A 22314-nucleotide genomic window follows, 5' to 3' on the forward strand; every position below is an offset into this window, starting at 1 on the left:
CTCAGCCTCCCAAGTAACTGGGACTACAGGCGCCCGCCATCTCGCCCGGCTAGTTTTTTGTATTTTTTAGTAGAGACGGGGTTTCACCGTGTTCGCCAGGATGGTCTCGATCTTCTGACCTCGTGATCCACCCGTCTCGGCCTCCCAAAGTGCTGGGATTACAGGCTTGAGCCACCGCGCCCGGCCCAGGAGGAAATTTATAGTCCTTAGCTTAACACATAAGGCCTTTCATGGTCTAGCGCCTGCCTTTCTCTAGTCTCACCTCCCCGAAACGCATCCACACGGATACTCACCCTTCACTGGGGTCATATGGAACCATGTGATCATGTCGTGCTCTTCCTTGCAAACCTCTTTCTCCTCCTGTGTCTCCTTTTTAGCGCACCTCCTAATTTTTTTTTTTAACTTCCTATTTTTTTTTCTTCCCAAATCTGTCTAATACCTTTTTGTGCCACCACTGATGGAAGCCATCACCACATCTTAATTGAATTCAACTAAAATAGTGTTCTGACTAGTTTTCCTGCCCCCAATCTTGTCTCCATCCAATGTGTTCTCCATTCAACAGTGACAGTGATCTCAAAAGTACAAATTTAATCTTGTTCTTCTTAAAGCTTTTCACTGGGTGCTCTTTGTTCTTAGAATAAAATCTCCAAAGCTCTGCAGCCTCGTTGCTCTAAGAACTCAGGGGCAGTGTGTCTATAATAGACTTGGTGGTGGGGTCCAGTGGTCAGAAAAGAAGTAATTCCTCCAGGGCTGTACTTCCCTTGGCGCATTCTTCTTCCATCTCCTTATCTGGTTAAATCCTACTAATTATTCCATCACCATTTTATCAAAACTTTCCTTGATCTATCTAGATCCTACTCCTTCTCCAACTACTGATTTCTGTTCTTTATGGTTAAGAGTCAGTCTGTCTGGGTTTGAATTTGGCTCTATGCTTTACCAGCGGTGTAACTGCAGGCAAGCAGCTTGGCCTCTCTGTGCCTGTTTCCTTATTAGCTGTGAGGAATTATAAATATAATGCTTAGAACATCACTTGGCAACAGAGTAGGGTTCGGAAAGTGTGGTAGCCAGGCTATAATCTGTCTGTGCCTTTGTAACCCCAAACATAAATGTAATTAATGGATTATATTGGCACCACTAGGTCTGTAGTGTCTAATACAAATATTTGTTGAATGACTGTTGCTTCCCTTGTTTGGAATGCACTTGTACTCTTTCTGCTTGCCTTTCTCCCTATAGTCAATCAATACATGCATCTTGTTCCAACCTCAGCTTGGGCCCTGTTCCACCAAAAGCCTCCCCTGATCGTGGCATCCCCTCTGAAGCAGAGATTCCTCCTCTGGCTCCTAAAGTTCCTATTGTTACCATTTTATTTGAACTGCCTGTCTCTCTCATTAGACTGTGATCTCTGTGACCACTGTAAGTTCAGAAAAAAGCTCCCAGTGGTGTTGAATCATTGGATTGGTGTCTCCAGGGTCACCATGCTATTGTGAGGATCAAATGGTAAGTTCTCAGTAATTTTCCTATCTCAAGAGTCAACGTGAAGTTTCGCAACAACAGTGAAAGAGTCAAGATTCTCTGATATAATTCTGGCAGTAAATAAAGACTTAGAACTCAGTGATATAAGGGGTTCTTGGCCACAGGAAAATGGAAATGTGTTTGAAAACTTTTAGGTGAAAGGCTGACAGCTGATAAGGCTGGGGAAGTTTAAGAGGCACGTACTTGCATTGTGTGTGTAGGAATAAAACTGGAGTGAAAACAGGTAGTGTATGCCTCTCAAGGGTTTTATCCTTTTAAATATCTCAAGACATCTTGTATGTTATTGGCACACAATAAGTGCCTAGTAAGTGCTTATTGGATGAGCACAAAGGAACAGCAGAGACTAGAGCAAGAAAGAACTTTACAAGTGTCCAGTCCAACACCTTCATAATGAATGAAAATGATGTTCTTAGAAGGTTTCAAAATGAGACATAAAAATGTTTGTGTTTTAGGGATATTGTTAAAAAATTAAGTAGGACTCTATAGGCCACGAGTAAAGATCATTTTCCAAGTACAGTCAGAACTTTAACAGCAGAGAAAAGGTGTATTTCTGGGTTTTCTTCACAAATGGAGGATAGGATTTTTATGTTCAAAGGACGTGTTCCTTTGAATTTTTGTACTAACTTGGAATGGCCAGTAAGTTCTGAATCACAGTGAGAAATTCAGCTCACATCTTTCCCAGCTGTGGCAAATTCCCCACATCCCATGGGGAAGTCTCTAAACACTAGTTGGTCCTGGGCTAATGAGATTGCTCAAGTGTTAGCCCTCCTGGCCGTGGGGCAGTTTGTTTGTTTGTTTGTTTTTCCCTTTTTGAGATGGAGTCTTCCTCTGTCACCAGGCTGGAGTGCAGTGGCGTGATTTTGGCTCACTGCAGCCTCCGCCTCCTGGGTTTGAGCAATTCTCCTGCCTCAGCCTCCCAAGTAGCTGGGACTACAGGTGCCCGCCACCATGCCTGGCTACTTTTTTGTATTTTTAGTAGAGATGGGGTTTCACCATGTTAGCCAGGGTGGTCTTGATATCCTGACCTCGTGATCCGCCTGCCTCGGCCTCCCAAAGTGCTGAGATTACAGGCATGAGCCACTGCGTCCAGCCCATGGGGTAGTTTTGAAGTCATTTACTTCCATTTTTGTTTTCACTCCACAGTAGAGACTAAGGTTCAAGTCATATGACTAGGAAAGGCCATAGCAATTTAGAACCATTTGAATGTGGTGGGTACCTCTAGTATACAATATACACATTTAGAAAAAACAACAAAGAAATCAACCAACCAACCACATTTTTGGCCCTGATATACCAAAATAAGACTTAAAAAATAATTAAGTTACTTATTAGTAATATGAATGTGTGTTTTATTAACTGTCACTTAGAAAAATTATGTGTTTGTGACTAAAACTGTTTTTTCAGGAAATTAAAAAAAAATTCAGTACCAAAAATATATCTCATATGGGAATCAACTATTTAGCACTGAAACCTTGGTCTTTATTTTTTTTTCTACCTGTTTCAAGGAGGAGCAAACGACTAGTTGATTGGAACTTTGGTTAACTCCAAATTTTCAGTGTGAGCAACAATGTTTGTATCACAAATACCAGTGCAATATTGCACTGTTTATCCATTTGCATGATGAACATGTGATCAAAAGGTGGTTTGTGGGTGTGGTGGCTCACACTTGTAATCTCAGAACTTTGGGAGGCCCAGGTGAGAGAATCACTTGAACCCAGGAGTTTGAGACCTGCCTAGGTAACATAGTGAGATCTCAGCTCTATAAAAAATAAAAAATTCGCCAGACCTGGTGTGCATGTCTGTAGTCCCAGCTACTTGGGAGGCTAAGGTGGGAGGACTGTTTGAACTCAGGAAGGTGAGGCTGCAGTGAGCTGTGATGGGACCACTGCACTCCACCCTGGGCAACAGAGCAAATACCCTGTCTCAAAACAAAACCAAACAAACAAACAAAAAAAAATGGTGACTTGTATTAAGGGGAAGAAGAGTTAAGGTGTTGCAATGTCATTTTGGCACTAGCAAGCAACCTCGGCAAAGTTGTAGAGAACTTTCTTCAAAAGTGAGATCAATCTAACCACAAAAGATTATATTCCCCTGAGATTTAAAAACACGTTTCATGAAAAGAAACTGAGTAATTGAAATTGGAGAGTGCCAGCTCTCCCAGCAGGGCAAGCGTGAGGCCATATTGATGCTTAATTTTCTTTTGAATACTTTAAATGAGAATTTGGATTTACCTGAGATTTAAACCTGATTGACAAAGCTCTTGAGGAGTTCTAGTAGGCTTCAGAAACAAGAGTTAATTGGGCAAGATAATGCAGTCAATTTTGTTAATTCTTCAAGTATTACAGTTTCTTTTCTTTTTCTGTCATTTTGGGGGGTAATTATAAAAGCAATAAAAACCAGATTTACAGACTAGAGTCTTTCTAAATGATTTAAATACTATTAAGAGATGACTGGGCACAGCGTAATAAAACCAGCAAGAATCAGAGCCTCAATAGGCGATTGAAAATGTGTAAATTTGCTTAGTGATTTCTCACAAAAGAGTTCACAAGCTAAGTTTTACAAAGTTTTTAGTATGTATGTATTACTCCTGAGAATGACATGGAATTATGTGACAAATCATCAATTGTCACTGTGGAATTTTGGCCACATGATGAAATGGAAAGTTGATATATCATTTTCATTGACAAAGAAAGCCTTATTTGTATGTATTAATAGGCGATATTAGAAGAGGAAAGAAATAATTCACGATGAAAAGAAAAACAATATTACTTATTTGGTAGTAGCTGTCAAAACTCAAAACCTTGGCCTGGTGCAGTGGCTCACGCCTGTAATCCCAGCACTTTGGAAGGCCGAAGCAGGTAGATCATGAGGTCAAGAGATCGAGATCATCCTGGCTAACACAGTGAAAACCCATCTCTACTAAAAATACAAAAGATTAACTGGGCGTGGTGGCAGACATCTGTAGTCCAGCTACTTGGGAGGCTGAGGCAAGAGAATTGCTTGAACCAGGGAGGCAGAATTTGCAGTGAGCGAAGATGGCGCCACTGCATTCCAGCCTGGGGCGACAGAGCGAGACTCTGTCTCAAAAAAAAAAAAAAAAAAAAAAGATTCAAAACCTGTGTCCTTATTGACCCTACAGAAAGACTTGCACAAATGCACTAAGTTGTAAAAACAAAGCTGTCTGTTTCTATGTGGCTTATAGTAGCAAAAATTACAAACAGCCCAATTGTCCATAAGCTGGGAATTAATAAAATGCATGATTTGTGTCCATACAATTAAATAGTTAGGTACATCTATAGCGTAGATATAAAAATGCCTACCATATGTTTTTCACAAATTCATTCAAAAGATTATATTGGATGTCAATTACATACTAGGTCAAGATGCTAGGAATAAAAGATACTAGGGAATAGGACATGTGTGTGGAGAGGGAAAAGAGAAAATAAACAAGTAAGATAATTCCAGATAGCCATGCTATCAAGAAATCCTACCAGGTAATAGGATAATGGAGAGCGATTTAGTCAAGGAAGGCCTAGACATGACATGTGAACTGGCCTGAATGGTGAGGAGTCCTGGGATCCAGGAACTCATGTTCTAGGTAAACAGAAGAGCACGTGTACGGGTTCTCAAGTGGAATGAGTTTAGTGTGCTCAAGAACAGAGAGGACCCATGTGGCTGGCACCACGTGAAATTGGAGAGGTGCTCCGGAGATAGATCATGGAAGACCTTTAGGCCATGATGAGGAGCTTAGATTAATTCTACATGCAATGAGAAAGAACTTGTTGGAGGGTTCCAAGCAAGGCAGTAATATGATCTGGTGAATAATATCAAAAGGTCAGCTGGCAGTGCATGCATTAAGGGGAAGAATGGAGACAGGGAAGGGCATCATGGCAGAACTGTAAGAGTTGAAGATGACTATGTAAGAGTCGATATGGCTGGGCACAGTGGCTCATGCCTGTAATCTCAGCACTTTGGGAGGCCGAGATGGGTGAATCATGAGGTCAAGAGTTCGAGACCAGCCTGGCTAACATAGTGAAACCCCATCTGTACTAAAAATACAAAAATTAGCAGGGCGTAGTGGCGCAAGCCTGTAATCCCAGCTACTCGGGAGGCTGGGGCAGGAGAATTGCTTGAATCTGGGAGGCGGAGGTTGCAGTGAGCTGAGATCATACTACTGCATTCCAGCCTGGGCGACAGGGTGAGACTCTGTCTCAAAACAAACAAACAAAAGAGTCAATGTAAGAGATGATGTAATTACGAGTCAGAACTGTGAGAATCGAAATGATGATGATTTGGGCCATAATTTGGGCTATGGCTATGGCAAAAAGTAGATTCATTTGAATTTTCTTTCAGGGCATGACATTATTTAGACCTAAAGCTTCAAGTCTTTTGATCTAGAACCAGATCTGTGTTCTTACACAGACTCTCTGAAGTCTCATTTTTCTCCTCCAAATATGGGAATGAGTAGTGTCTGCTGTATTTTTCAGGGGGCTATTGTTCAGATTAAATAAGACAAACCCACTGTAGGCATTTGGTAACTATGAAAATGCTATGTAAATATGAGGTATTACCATTATGAATTCAGAGAGATTCCACATGAAAGCATGACCAGAATTGGGGTTAGGGCTGCTTCCATCCCCAGTGTCAGAGTGAAATCTCTTGGCTCTCAGTTTACCTAATGTAAAGTAGATAAAATGCATCTTCTCATCTGAGTCAACACAGAACAGTGAAGTGAAATTGGGAGAGGACAAACAAATTAGTAATTACAAAATAATTCACAAATGAGCTGCTGAATAAGTGATAAAGAGAACAAAATATTTTCCAATGTATCTCTGGCACACTGGAGTGATTTCATTAAGCCAAGATTTTCCTAAGATCGCAACTTTTCCTGCTTTTCAATTAACCTCTTTGGGGGCTACCTTCTCGGTCAGGCACTAGGGGAAAGATCAGGAAGTTCCAGAAGCCCAGGCTTTCTTTTAGTAATTGCTGTTTCTTTCTTTCTTTCTCTTTCTTTTCTTTTCTTTTTTCTTTTCTTTCTTTCTTTTTTTTCTTTCTTTTCTTTCTTTCTTTTTTTTTTTTTTTTTTGAGATAGGGTCTTCCTCTGTTGCCTAGGCTGGACTGCAGTGGCACAACCAAAGCTCACTGCAGCCTCAAACTCCTGGACTCAAGCAGTTCTCCTGCTTCAGCCTCCTGAGTAGCTAGGACCACAGATGTGTGCCACTATGCCTGGTTAATTTTTTATTTTTTGTAGAGATGAGGTCTTACTATGCTGCCCAGGCTAGTCTTGAACTGCCCAGGCTAGTATTGACTCAAGCAATCCTCCTCCCTTGGCCTCCTACAGTGCTGGGATTACAGACGTGAGCCACTGTGCCCAGCCCAGTAACCTGCAAGTTTCTGAATTGAGAAACGGGAAATGGCTAGAACCTACAAGGAATGTAATTCATTCCCTTCATACTTGAAGAACCACAGCTTCAGGGAAGGAATGAGAGCATTGGTCTTAGGCGTAATTGTTGTGATCATGAACATATGACATGAAATGTGAGCATTGGCAAAGACATCCCATCAATTCACTTAATATATTTTTTGATTGCCTTCAAGAACTAGATACTGAAGGACATTCAGATCATGTTTTCCAACCAGTATAGGAAAAGATTGGAAGTATTTTAAAACACTCTCCTCTCTCTCTTTTTTTTTTTGGACTTGTGGCATAAGGAAGAAGGTATTTTTTTTGAATGACCAGGTAGTGAGAAGGGGAAGGAAGAGCTCTTTGATCAATAATGATTTATTAATCTAGAGGCCACATATTATAGTTCTTTCTTCGGTAAAAGTCTAATTGACATCAATGGCTTTGAACATTCATACTGATTGCCTTTGCGTTCAGTCTTATCTCAGTTTCATCATACCACTAACCACCTCCTTTTACCTTCAAACAATGGCCTCACCAAGCCACTTCTGAGCATGCCCCAGGCTTACTTTCCTAGGGGAAAATTGAGGATTACCTCACTTTCCTGAAAACGTGTCCAACAGAAACAGAGCACTTCTTTCTATGAAAAGCAGACAGCAATATTAACATTTGCCAATTTAGTTGGTGATTTGCTCAATTCAAGGACCACAGAATGTTTGTAGTAGGGCTAAATGTGTAGCCGGGTAGTTTTTGGGAGGATGTTTTGCTCTTGTATATATTTTTAGCAAGTGAGAAATAGTGATCTCTCATATGAAACAGATGTGTGGTTTGCACAAAATTAACATGATTTGTCCTTTGCTAGGCAAAATGGAAGTAGTGAGTGATGCAATGTTTCAACTAAAAGATATATTATAGAACATTAACATATCAAGTTGGAAGAATGTCCTTTGCAAGCAAACACATTGATTCATTAAAAAAACTTTTCAAAATAGAATTATTCATAAGTTATTATTGCTGTTCCCATAAAAATATTTTCTGTTTAAATTCATAACAAACATTCTTAGGAGGCAAAATGTCTTTTCTGTGTCCCATTTAACAATGTAATAACTTTGTTTTCAAAATCTCATTTTATTCTAACTGGAAGATATACGATCTTGTTATACAAAACAACCACTTCATCTCTACAGAACCTTATTATTGGAATATATGATTGTAAGTTTCTATAGAGGGTGGGAAGCATAACTTTTGTCGAGTTTAGATTACATGCCATGCAGCTGCAGCCTTGTCTTCAGAAAGATTATATAGGAATTATTTCAATAAAGTTATAAACACAGCTTGTATGTTAGGACATTACAACTTTATTTATTTATTTAAAAAAAAATACAGATTCCAAAGTCCCATCCCTAGAAATTCTGATTTTAAGTAAGTCGGGAATGGGACCAAGGAATCTGTATTTTTGTTTTTTTCTTTTGAGAAAGGGTCTCACTCCGTCACCCAGGCTGGAGTGCAGTGGCATGATGTCAGTTCACTGCAACCTCCGCTTTCCAGGTTCAAGCGATTCTCCTGCCTCAGCCTCCTGAGTAGCTGGGACTACAGACGCACACCACCATGCCTGGCTAGTTTTTGTATTTTTAGTAGCAAAGGGGTTTCGCCATGTTGGCCAGGCTGGTCTCGAACTCCTGACCTCAAGTGACCTGCCCGCCTCGGCCTCCCAGAGAGCTGGGATTACAGCTGTGAGTCACTGCGCCTGGCCATTTACAGCTTTTGATAGAAATGTGTTCATTTGTATTAATCTGTGATGAGACTACTAAATACTATTATTCATAAGTGACCCATCTTAATTACATACGTTTAATAAAGAAATGGGAAAAGATAGAATGTGGGATAAAATTGTGGGTGCGTGATTTGACAAGGTGAAGTGTGACCAAGTGTAGATGCTGCAGCTTGAATATGTGACCTTTACAAGGTCACTTGACAGGTGGTTCTGTGATGTCCCCAAGACTCTGCAGTTATCATCACAGATGAACACCACTGACCTGAGATCCTCCTGGCTCTATGTCTTTGAGATGCCTTCTCTCCGACTAAAACCCTTTCCTCCACCCTTTCCTCTGCCTTCCTCTGACAAAATCCTAGTAATTGTTCAGTCAAATCTTGTATTAGGCCATCCCTCCCCCTGAGGGATCCCCTGAGCACCCCCTCTGATCCCTGCTGGCTAGGCTGGGCTCCCTGCTTCAGTTTCCAGTACATCCAGAGCTGCTTCATTTCTATCATCTCACATGAAATTTATTACTGTTTATATTCTCCAAACAGGGACAAAGATTTGTTTGTCACACCACATTCTATGCCCAGCTCCTAACACAGCACTGGGGAACAGTAGACAATTGAATGCATTGAATGTACAGATCTTTATTTTGTATAGAATTCATTATGATCACATTATAACCAGGCCATCAGATATTAACTCAGCCTTGTTTCATTAGAAGAGGAATAGTTTAAAGAAGAAAAAAAAAAAACCCTCTTAGTTTCCTAATTATATCTTCTTAAACTTTTGGTTGATAGATATATTTAATAAAGATTCTAGTTGTAAGTGGCAACTTTATTTATTTAATAAAGACTCTAAGTTCCCACCTAACTGAGAAATTCAAAGCATGAACTTGGGCCAGGTGCAGTGGCTCATGCCTGTAATCCCAGCACTTTGGGAAGCCAAGGCAGGCAGATCACTTGAGGTCAGGAGTTTGAGACCAGCCTGGCCAACATGGTAAAACCCCATCTGTACTAAAAATAGAGGCTGGCCATGGTGGCATATACCTATAGTCCTGGCTACTCGGGACGCTGAGGTAGGAGAATCACTTGAACCCGGAAGGCAGAGGTTGCAGTGAGCCGAGATCACATCCCTACACTCCGGCCTGGGCAACAGAGCAAGATTCTGTCTCAAAAAAAAAAAGCATGAACTTGGCTTTGGGAATGAATGGATTCAGGAGTTCATATCATGCAACTATAAATCCATCTCTCTTGTTCTTCTTTTGCCACTGTTGTCTTTGCATTGACTTCATTCTCAGGCAAAGAATGAAGGGCAGGCGGCTTGCATTGCTTGTATAGAGGACTCCCAGGGAAAAAAAGAGAGCCTCCCCTACGAATCCCATGCAACTTCTGGAGTTACTGACTGGCCCTGTTTGGGTCACATACCCATGCTAGGGTCCATTCTTGTAGCCATAGTGGTGAAAAACTTTGGCCAATCTGAGGAGTATGTTCACCTGATGGAGGTAAGGAAAGATTCCCACAACAAAGAAGAATTTGTTAGCAGAAAAATGAAGAAGGAGAATATGTGCAGGCAGACAAAAGCCTTCGCTACCGTGATTCTGTGCCAAAGAAATACTGGGCATCCGGGACAATCAATCATCAGCATTGGTTCTGACCAGGCACCTTGATTTCACTTGCTTGGTATTTTTAGTAATGCATGGAAGCTAGTGAGAGAACACTTTAACCACTGCTTCTTTCATGTATTGACTCATTCTAATCCAAAATGTTTGCACCAAGGTCTGAGGATACAAGAATGAACAGGACACACAACAGCCCCTGCCCTGATGGAACTTACATTCAATTGTGTGTGAGGTAGGGGGAGGGAGGTGGACAAAACCCAAACAAAGAAACCGATAGATCATTAGAAATTGTAATAAATGCTGTGAGGGAAGCCAACTCGGGGGTGACTATCATTTCTATCAAGTTTTTGCTCAGTGTCTTCTTTTCAAGGAAGCTTACCCTATTTTTCCTGTTTCAAATTAGAGCTCCCACTCCATCCTACCTCTCGCATTTCCCCTTCTCCCTTTTCTTCATAGCTCCTTTGACCTTCTAACGTGCCCTATGGTCTATTTATAATTTACATATTAAGTTTGCATTTTTTTGTTTTGTTTTGTTTTGTTTTGTTTTGTGAGACGGGCTCTTGCTCTGTCACCTAGGCTGGAGTGCAGTGGCGTGATCACAGCTCACTGCAACCTTGAACTCCTGGGGTCAAGCGATCCTCCTGCCTCAGCATCCTGAATAGCTGGGACTGCAGGTATGCACCACCATGCCTGGCTAATTATTATTATTTTTTTTTTTTGGTGGAGATGGGGTCTTGCTATGTTGTCCAGGCTGGTCTTAAACTCCTGGACTCAAGCAATCCTCCCATCTCAGTCTCTCAAAGTGCTTGGATTATAGGTGTGAGCTACTTCACCTGGCCTTAAGTTTGCAGTTTTTAAAGTGCACTCCATCTGCCATCCCCCTCCATTAGAATGTAAACCCTGTAAGGGCAGAAATTTTTTTCACCTGGTACAGGCAAGGAAGGAGTCCCAGAATAAAGGGACTGTTATTTTCACCTGTGTATCTTCCAGTGCTTCATACATAGTAGGTGCTTAATAAATAGGTAAGAATGAATGAATAAATGAAACAGAGAACAGAGGGGATAAGGGGTCTAAAGTACATGGAGGACAGAGGTGACCTCCTTGAGGACATGAGATTGTGGGACATCAATAGTGAGGATGCATCCTTGAGATAACATGGAAGACAAATGCATGGAGTGCCTCCTTCTGCTTCCAGTTTGTAGAAGCGTCACTTCCTTGGGGACACCTTCCTTGCCCCCTCCCCAGGTCATGGCTGCAGTTACACACGCTCACAGCATCCTGCAGTTTTCCTCCTTAGTGTGGTGTAGGTACTTGGATAATTATTTTTAAATGTCTGTCTCGGCCGGGCGCGGTGACTCATGCCTGTAATCCCAGCACTTTGGGAGGCCAAAGCTGGCAGATCACCTGAGGTCGGGAGTTTGAGACCAGCCTGACTAACATGGAGAAACCTCATCTCTACTAAAAATACAAAATTAGCCGGGTGTGGTGGTGCGTGCCTGTAATCCCAGTTACTCGTGAGGCTGAGGCAGGAGAATTGCTTGAACACAGAAGGCGGAGGTTGCGGTGAGCTGAGATCATACCATTGCACTCCAGCCTGGGGCAAAAAAAAGCAAAACTCTGTCTCAAAACAAACAAACAAGCAAACATGTCTGTTTCTCCTAATACTATAATCCCCACAAGGATAACAGGGAAGGTACTTGGAGAATTCAAGAAATGAAACAATGACCGATGGGCTACTGCTACAGTGTGGTGAGCAGTATCAGTAAAGCTGGAGAGATATGCAGGGGCCAGATCATCTGAGGGTCTGTGGCTTGTGATAAGGAGTTTGAATGTTTATTCCAGCGTGATGGAAAGCCACTGATTGAATGGTTCTGAAAGCGAGGAAGCACATGATCTGGATTGCATTTGTACCTAGTGTTTCTTGAATCAGTCCAGAGTCATATTCCCTGCCCAAGCCACCTTCACCTCTCATTGGAATTACATGTAATGAGTTTTCCTTCATCCTCCTGTGTCCTTTTGCAATCCTTTTCCCCAGAAAGCAGCACTAGAGGTCAAGTCTGGAGTCACTCTGCTGGAATCTGGATGGGCATCCCATTGTCCCTAGGGTAAAGCTTTAAGTCATCATGAGCCCTGCAAGGGAGGCCAGGGTTATCTATCTGTCTCTCCTGCTCATCTCATCTGCAGGGCCCTGTCTCTCTGGCTCACTCCTCCACAGAGCACTGGCCTTGCTGTAATTGCTGGAACACACCAGCCTGCTTCCTTCTTGAGCCTCCCACAGGCTCCTCCTCTGCGCCCTCCACACCTGCTAAGTGCCTCCTTCTGCTTCCCATTTAGAAGCGTCACTTCCTCAGGGACACCTTCCTTGCCCCCTCCCCAGGCCATGACTGCAGCTACACATGCGCATAGCACCTTGCACTTTTCCTACTTAATGTTGTATAAGTACTTGGATAATTATTTTTAAATGTCTCTTTCTGACAACACTATAATCCCTATGGGGGCCAGGACTGTGATTATCTGATTCGCCATCTAGCACTGAACTGATTCTCGGTGCTTAATACATATTGATTGACTGATGGAATAAATTAAATAAGATTGTTTAAGCAACACTCAATAGATTTGCCTTTTAAGCTGGGTGCAGTGGCTCAATTCTAGCACTTTGGGATGCTGAGGCAGGAAGATCGCTTGAGCTCAGGGGTTCGAGACCAGCCTGGGCAACATAGAGTGTCCAGGATCTTTACTACTTAAAAAATATATATGTATATATATAGCCAGATGTGGTGGCGCATGCCCATAGTTCCAGCTACTATGGACGTGGAAGTGCTGGAATGTTTGAGCCAGGGAGGTTGAGGCCGCAGTGAACCGTGATTTTACCACTGGTCCAGCATGGGTGACAGAGTGAGACTCTGTTTCAAAAAAATAAACAATTACGGAAAAGATTTGCCTTTTATTTAGTTCACTCTAGATCTTTTTTAGTCACACCCATTCAATCAATCTTGTTCTTTCTGCCACTTTCCCTTTAGCATCATTCTTTTCTTTCTTTGTTTTTTTTTTTTTGTTTTTTGTTTGTTTGTTTGTTTGTTTGTTTTGAGACAGAGTCTCACTCTATCGCCCAGGCTGCTGGAGTGCAGTGGTACAATCTCGGCTCATTGCAACCTCTGCCTCCCAGATTCAAGCAATTTTCCTGTCTCTGAGTAGCTGGGATTACAGGTGTGTGCCATCACACCTGGCTAATTTTTGTGTTTTTAGTAGAGATGGAGTTTCACCATGTTGGCCAGGTGGGTCTCGAACTCCTGACCTCAGGTGATCCACCTGCCTTGGCCTCCCAAAGTGCTGGGATTACAGGCATGAGCCACTGCGCCTGGCCTAGCATCATTATTTTCTGATTTATCATGCTTTTTCTTCTTCAGCCTGGTCTAACGGTCTTTCTCCATCCACTTTATGATAACACAATCTCCTATGTGAGACCTTCTCAGGGCCACGTAAGTCTCCAAGAGGTGGCAATGCTACCCTCACCTCTTCCTCCCTGCCTTGGGAGCAGTGGTCCTCCTGTCACCAGCAATCAGGTCAAGCCCTTCACCAGGTCTACCGCTGCGGGACTCCTATTTCATAATAGATGGCTGACTTTTCAATGGTAAGGGAAGTGGCTCCCTCTGGAATTCTGGGTGTTTCACAGATATCTTCTCACTCCCAAAGTCCAGGAAGAAACTTGACAGAAGGAAGGTAGTGACAATGGTGTCACTCGCTGGGATGGCTCAGGCAGAGGTGGTGTCTCTTAGTGTGAGACCCTTTGTCACGACGAAGCCAGGCCAGGAAAAGGTGAGTGTACTGTGACAAGATAAGGCTAGGGTCATTATTTCTCAAGGAGTAAAGTCAAAGTCATCATAATAGGAAGAATAAGTATTCCTCACGGAAACTAGATTGGAAGGGGCTTTAGCTTTAGCAGTTCCGGTGAACAGGTGTTCAAGCACCCACAAGCCTCCTCCTTTTGCAGGACGTGGACCTGCAAGCTGCCCTGAACAGAGTCAGTAGGAAGCCCAGTGGCACCCAGGCAAGGTGAGAGAGTCAGCTACTCAAAATGGGACCAGGACTGTGGAGAGGTGGCACGTCCTTCAGAAGGGGCAGGGAGGGCTGACAGGGAGAGTTGCAGAGGAACACAGATAGATCGAGATAAAAAGGTTAGCCTTGTGTGGCTTAGGGGTCAAGTTCATTACATGAGGCCCAGCCACCGGCTGTGAGACTTGGCTTCACAACGACTCCACCCAGCATGGGTGCCCATAACACAGTTTCACGTGACTCTCCCTTAACCGCAGAGCGTGGTCGAAGATGAAACCTGTGTGGTTTTCAAAAAGGGCAGCTCTGGTTTTCAACAAAGAGACTTTTAATAAAGCCGTAAACTGGGTGAATCATAGTCCTCCTTGGCTTCTCTTTTCTTCTCCTTTGTAATTTTAATCCTTTTGTTTGTTTCTGAGCTGATTTCATCATTTTTATCTACTTGTCTAAACGAACCCAAACTCCTTAAAAACTTCAAGTTAGTTTTTGTTAATATTTAATATTTTATTTCAGGTTTCCACGTTGGATTCACATAGGTCACAAAAAAATGCACCACTATCACCACCACACCTGGCTATTTGGGCCATGGGAAGCCTCTTTTTCTCAGGAAGGAAGGCCTGTGGTCACGTTCCCTGGAGATGAGGGAGGATTCTCCTGCCTTAGTAGCTCTGCCTTGTAACATTGGAAGTTTTGAATAGAAACTTCATCTGTGGGAGGGTGGTTACAGAAAGCAAGTTTAAAGGGATTAAATGTTTCAACAAGAATGTTTTGACTATAAGATCTGAAAAACTGAGTAAGTAACTAGAATTCACTGCTTAGGAGAGACAAAATAGAATCGAACTGTTACCAATAAAAGATTGGGTCGTCTTGTTTTTTGTTTGTTTGTTTTGTTTTTTGAGATGGGGTCTTGCTCTGTCGCCCAGGCTGGAGTGCAGTGGTGCGATCTCAGCTCACTGAAGCCTCTGCCTTGCCCTCCCGAGTAGCTGGGATTACAGGCATCCACCACCAAACCCCGCCAAGTTTTGTATTTTTAGTAGAGACGGGGTTTCACCATGTTGGCCGGGCTGGTCTTGAACTCCTGACCGCAAGTGATCCACCCACCTCAGCCTCCCAAAGTGCTGGGTTACAGACGTGAACCACCATGCCCAGCCTGGGTCTGCTTATTTAAGTTATTAATGAATATTTTTTACTAATTTACCTATAGCCATGTGGAGAGTACGTGATATTTCAAATATCTTCAATATAAGTGATATTTTTAAGCCCCAAATGTCGCATGCCTTAATTCTATATTTGAGCATAAGCTTTACACTTGGTTTGTGGTAAAATGGAGCATTTCCTCTAGTGTTATGTGATATGATGGCAGTGGGTGAAAGAGTGAAATTCTGTAGAGTACTGAGGAAGATGACAGACTCTCCTTATTTGGAGAACAGGAAGTGGCCTAGGATTGAAATCCAAAAAAATCAAATTTGTTTGATGTTACCAGTAGTGACCTGCCTTGATGTGGCTTCTTCAGATGCAACTAGAACCAAAAATTGTGACATCTGAAAGTAGGGAGAGAATTTGAGGAACGTGAGTCAGAACCTGCTACCTAAAATTTCAGCCTCTGAAGTCACTATTCCCAGGATGAATGACTGGCTTTACAGAGTCTCTGCAATTGTTATCACCTGGAGTAACTGGAGAAAAAGTTGTTTGAGAAGACTAAGGCTTAATTGAAATAGCATTTTGAAGATTCTTTCTGAGCCATTCTGATTTCCTTACTTGATCTCTATAACTGCTTCAACTTATCTAGAGAGCAGTTCTATTCCTTCTACGACTTGAATGAATAAGATAAAAGCAATTTGTGTCTTACTAACATCTGCATCAGAGTTATGTGATATTTGTTAAAGATGTTTAAGTCCTGGACACCATGCTGACCAGTAGACTCGAAGGGTTGTAAACTGCATTTTTAAAAAGCATTTTTTTTTGCATCCTAAAATTTGGGAACTACTGGTCTCTAGTATGGGAGCCAGTAGCCACATACGTAATGAATGCTTTTGTTGATACTGATGTTATTACTAGAATTAATTTTAATGAAAACTGAAGCTGATTAAGACACTCTTACTGCTTATTTCTGCTTAAAGATTTCTTTTTTCTTTATTTTTTAATTTTTTTATTTTTGAGACAGGGTCTCTGTCACCCAGGCTGGAGCACACTGGTACAATCACAGCTCACTGTAGCCTTCACCTCCCAGGCTCAAGTGATCCTCCTGCCTCAGCCTCCTGAGTATCTGGGACTACAGGTGCTTACCACCATGCCCAGCTCATTTTTATTTATTTTTGTAGAGACAGCGTCTTGCCATGTTGCCCAGGCTGGTCTCAAATTTCTGGACTCAAGCAATCCTCTTGCCTTGGCCTTCCAAAGTGCTGGGATTACAGGAATGAGCCACAGATAATTCTTTAAAAAAGAATATGACAACTCTGGGTAAAAGAAAAAAATATTACTTACTTTAACTCCCTCTGTTCTTGAGCCATAATATTCTTGACCAGTGGTTCTCAAATTTAGCAGTGCATTAGAATCCCTCTTGGGGTTTGTTAGAATACAGATTGCTGGGCCTCATCCCCAGTAGTTTCTGATTCTGGATGAGTCCTGAGAGTTTACCAGTTCTTCACAAGTTTCTTATAAGTTCCCATATGTTTTAGTTGGCTAGGGCTGCCATAACAAAATCCTGTACACTGGGTGGCTCAAACAGCAGAACTTTATTATCTCATAGTTCTAGAGGCTCAAAGTCCTAGATCAAGGTGCTAGCAGTGTTGGTTTCCAGGAGGCCCCTCTCCCTGGCTTGCAGATGGCTGTCTCTTCATACAGTCATCTGTCTGGGCACATATGCATCCCTGGTGTCTCTTCTGGGTATTCAAATATCCTCTTCTTATGAGGAAACCAGTCATATTGGATTAGGGCCCACTCTACTGACCCCATATTAACTTAATCATTTCTTTGAAGGCCCTGTCTCCAAATACGGTCATATTCTGAAGTACTGGCGGCTAGGACTTCAACATATAAATTTTGAGGGGACAAAATTCAGTCTGTAACACCATATGATGGTGAGGCTATAGATCTAGGGACCACACTGTGAGAACCACGCTTCCAGACTTGACTGGTCAAACAGGAAATATCTTCTGAAAATACATTTCTCAATCTTGGTAAGCAGTTCTTGGCCTTCTACTCTTTCTAACAACTTTCTCATGATGATCCTTTCGACGTCTCTGTTATAATTATTATCCTTGGCAGATAATTTTCCAGTCTGCAGTCTACGCCTCTCTGTCCTCAATGACTCTTAAATACGTGTCAGAAACCAACCTGGGTGTCTTGCCAGCAGCTCACACTTAGTGTATTCACACCAGAGCTTATTTTGTTTGGTTTGGTCTTGCTGTTCATTTTGTTTCCCTGTTTCTGTGACATGACCACTCACTGGACATTGAAGTGGGACCATGGAGTCATATTTTGCATTTTCCTTTCCTCAGCACCAAATCGAGCAGCATCAACCTTTGCAAGTCTCTGTCCCCATGACACTTTTTCATTTTGTGTCCAGCTTTGTTTAGGTCTCATTCATTCTTCTTTGAATGTTGCAACCTTTCTAGCTAGAATCTGTCCTTTTAGTCTCTCCTTCCTTTAATGAAGAGTATCTGATGTTGCTAGAGTAATCTTCCTAAAGCATTATTCTAATAAAAATTTTCAACTGTGGCTGGTTCATAAGGTAGTGAGTTATCTCATTTGATTGTTCCCAGTCAGTGACAGATCGACCTTGTTCTATTCTTTTCCCACTTCTCATTACTGCACTTAACTAGTCTTAAAAAAAATCAAGTGTTTTTCCACTGCTTGTTCAATAGGTAACATACCCAGCTAAAAAAAAACCTCAGCTGCTACAAAAAGAAAGAGTGTGTCAGAATCTATCAGTCTCCTCCAGCCTGCTCCACTGATTCCCCAAATACTCACATCTTTCTTCTCACGTAGGACCCTTCACCCTTCCCAATGCAGGCACCCCAAAGTGCAATGCAGTTAGAATCTCCAGCTCAAGGTTAAAGATCTCTGCATGTTGTGCATTTGGCTCCGTCAGATCCCAGTGTGGATCGTTAGAATCTCCAGCTCAAGGTTAAAGATCTCTGCATGTTGTGCATTTGGCTCCGTCAGATGCCAGTGTGGATCATCATGGTTTGGCCAAAAATTATCTGCCCATCACACTAATATTCAATGGTACAGTAGGAACATAGTGACTGCAATATAGCATCTGTATTAGTCTGTTCTCATGCTGCTGATAAAGACATGCCCAAGACTGAGTAATTTATAAGGAAAAAGAGCTTTAATGGATTCAGAGTTCCACATGGTTGGGGAGGCCTCACATCGTGGTAGAAGGTGGTAGGCAAAAGGCGCGTCTTACATGGTGGCAGGCAAGAGAGAGAATGAGAGACAAGCAAAAGGGGTTTCCCTTTATAAAACCATCAGATCTCATGAGACTTATTCACAACAGTATAGGGGAAACCACCCCTATGATTCAATTATCTCCCACTGGGTCCCTCCCACAACATGTGGGAATTGTGGGAGCTATAATTCAAGATGAGATTTGGGTGGGGACACAGCCAAACCATATCAGCATCCATGCAGAAAAGGAGAAAAATCAAAGATTTGAAGGCCATAGCAACTTTTAAATGATGCTGAGCCAGAACAGTGAAGACTCTAGTCTAGGCAGTGGAGTTATTATCATGGCTGTTGTCCTTGGTGGTCATTGGCTTTACCTTCTCAGACACTCTTTCTGGTCCCTTCTCCTCTATGGTCTTTCCAAGGTGAGCATTATAAAGTACACTTTTCTTGGGGTCTGCATTCATACCCACCTCTTTTTGGTGTAAATTTGGAGACTTGGATTGTTTTAGGGATTGCACCATCATGATGCCAGGCTTGGAATTTCATTGGCAACACAGTTCCCTAAAGACCTGAGGGGCTTCCAATCTAGTTGCTGTTTTTCTATCCTATATGTGAATAACCAGAACAAGAGGTCCTGTTTTCATATAATTTTTGAGCCTAGAATCTCTAGTTTATTACACACTGGCATTTGTGCTTTGAAAACTTCTCCTCCCCCAAATTAACTTGAGATGATTTGAAAAATAGGCATGGGGATCTTTGCAAATTTACTGCTTCCTTGTTTTACAGAAAATTCTGGAAGGGAAGACTTGGACAAGGTGTGGGGTCATGGTCTTATATCTTATAAATGTGGCTTGTGCTCTTGCCACTGGCTGTGGCTCACAAGAGTTTCACTTTGAAGTTAGGATGTAGTCAGTTTTTTCAGCCTGAAAATGTTCCACATTAGACCTGTTAACCTAGCTGCCGGCTGTGGCATCTTAGCAAAATTGCATTTCCTTCCACTGTGCTGGCAGACTACTAGCTCTAGCCTAGGTTTATCTCTTTTGTGTAGGATTTTGTTGAAAGTATCAGAACTAGCCAAAACACACCACCCTTCTAAAACTTTCCTACTATTTTCACTAATGCCACAGCCTTGGTTGGCACCTTTGAATGCTCTGCTATTCAATGTTTTTACAAGGATCACCAAATCCCTAGTCTGCAATAGTTTTTTTTTTCCCCCTCTGAGAGATGATGTCTTGCTATGTTGCTCAGGCTAGAATGTAGTGATTATTTACAGATGCAATCATAGTATCATAGTTTTACCTTTTGTATGTCACTCAAATACCTCCTTTAAGTGAATCCTACATTTTAGCTAATGCAGTAGCTCTCTTTTGGTATCGAATTTTATGTTAATTAGAATTCAGTTTGGGTGCACGTGTCAGAAAGCAAAAAGTAACAGTGGTTTCAATGATGCTGGTTTATTTTTCTTCCTTGTAAAAGAAGTTTGGAGGGAGGCAGTCTAGAGCTTGTGTAAAGACTCCCAGTGTCGTCAGTGTTTCGGGATCTGCCAGCTTTCCTCTCCACCTGCCTAGAGTGAGGACATTGACCTTGTGATTTAAGATGGCTGCTGGAAGTCCAGCCATCACATCCACTTTCCATACACAAAGAAATAGAAAGGGGAAGGAGAAGGGTATACCCTTTACCTTACACTGAGATTTTTGAGGAAATCTATACTCCATTATAACTGCACGGCCAAGATTTAGTTAATCATATGGCCACTCCTAGCTTCAAGAGAGGCTTAAAATATAGTCTTTTAGCTAAGTAGATGTATCCATCTATTTATCAAGGTTTTGTTACCAAAGTGAAAGGGAAGGTATACAGCGGAGCAGGAAACTAACAGCCTGTCACAGGTAAATGTGTAAGTAATAAGGAACATGGTAAAGAGGCCAAGCGTGGTGGCTCATGCCTATAATCCCAGTGCTTTGGGAAGCTGAGTGGGCAGATCACTTGAGGTCAGGAGTTTGAGACCAGCCTGGCCAACATGGTGAAACCCCGTCTTTACTAAAAATACAAAAATTAGCTGGGCGTGGTGGCACATGCCTGTAATCCCAGCTACTCAGGAGGCTGAAGCAGGAGAATCGCTTGAACTTGGGTTGCTCACTGCAACTTCCGCCATTGTACTCCTGCCTGGGCAACAGAGTGAGACTCTGCCTCGAAAAATAATAAAATAAAATAAATAAAATAAAATGAAATAAAAAGAAACAAAGTAAAGAGTTTAATGTGCCTCAAGGGAGCTCCAGGGAGGTGTAAGTAGGAATTCTGCAGAGACTGAGGTAGCAGTCAGCTACAACAGCCATGGAGGGCTTTCAAAAGAAGGTAGCATTTGAATTCAGTTTTAAAGAATGAGTAGGAGAGAAGTAGGGCATTTAAATGGGAGAACCAGGACAATTAAAGGCAAATATTTGAAAAAAATGCAAGGTCTATATCCATTTGACTAGACAGGGCTGGGAGTAGGGTGAGGCAAAGGAGACGTGCAGGGTACCTGAGATCCTCATTTTCAGGGTCTTGCCAGCCCGGGATGAGCACCTCCACAGAATTATGCTCTAGATGCCTCACTGAACCTGTCCCTAGTCCTGGTCCTGCACTTGAATACGTGATATATTAAAGGGACCGGTGGCAAGCCAGGATAGGATGTCAGTCTTTTCTAATTTCTAGTAAAGAAACTGAAGTCTGCTCCCACACATGTCCAGAAGAAAGCCTAACATCTTATGCCAGTTCCAGATGACACTTTGGCAATTTTCCCACCAAAGAAGGATTTTGCTGTTAACTAGCATGATGATTTCATATAGACCACACATCAAAGATGAATTGCCATGTTTTTTCTTGCCATGGTTATTCTGAGATTCTGAGTAGTATTTTAGTCTTTCATGATTAGACCCACATCAGATCTTGATGTGAAGAAAGATTCAGGACCTTTGCTATGATGTTAATATAGCTGACACCTGCTGTAAAAGCCACACAAAACGAGGATGGTGGGAAGTCCCCCGCATTCTCCTAGTATGGCCTGCAATGCACATGCTCTCACGAGTCAGCGGAAGACAAGTGGTTGCAAAAGCCTTCACTCAAAGAAGTAAGTTGGGAAATGCAGGAAGCGGGTTATACTGTGTGGTTATAATATCATGAAAGCAGTAAATGTCATGACACCTCTTTCCTAACCTCCCTAACTATGAAGTTGGAGTTCTAGACTTATCCCATCACCATGTATCCTAGATGCTGATTCTCCTTCCAAAAATAGTGAAAGATTACTGGAAACTCCAGACATCAGTTGGTCTATCTGCAGCTCTGTGATAGTGGGGTAGGGAGTAGGTTATAGAAAACAGATTAAAATAATAGATGCAATTTACTGAGGTACCTTCTAGTTGCTAAGCTCTTGCCATGCATCATGATCTCATAAAGTTCTTTGTTCTTACTTTTAATTATAGATAGAAGAAATAGAAGTTTATATAGAGATTTAAAGCATTTTTTTTTTTTTTGAGAGAGGGTCTTGCTCTGTTGTCCAAGCTGGAGTTCAGTGGT

The sequence above is a fragment of the Theropithecus gelada genome, chromosome 17 (assembly GCF_003255815.1).
Source record: "Theropithecus gelada isolate Dixy chromosome 17, Tgel_1.0, whole genome shotgun sequence".
Classification (NCBI taxonomy): Eukaryota; Metazoa; Chordata; class Mammalia; order Primates; family Cercopithecidae; genus Theropithecus; species Theropithecus gelada.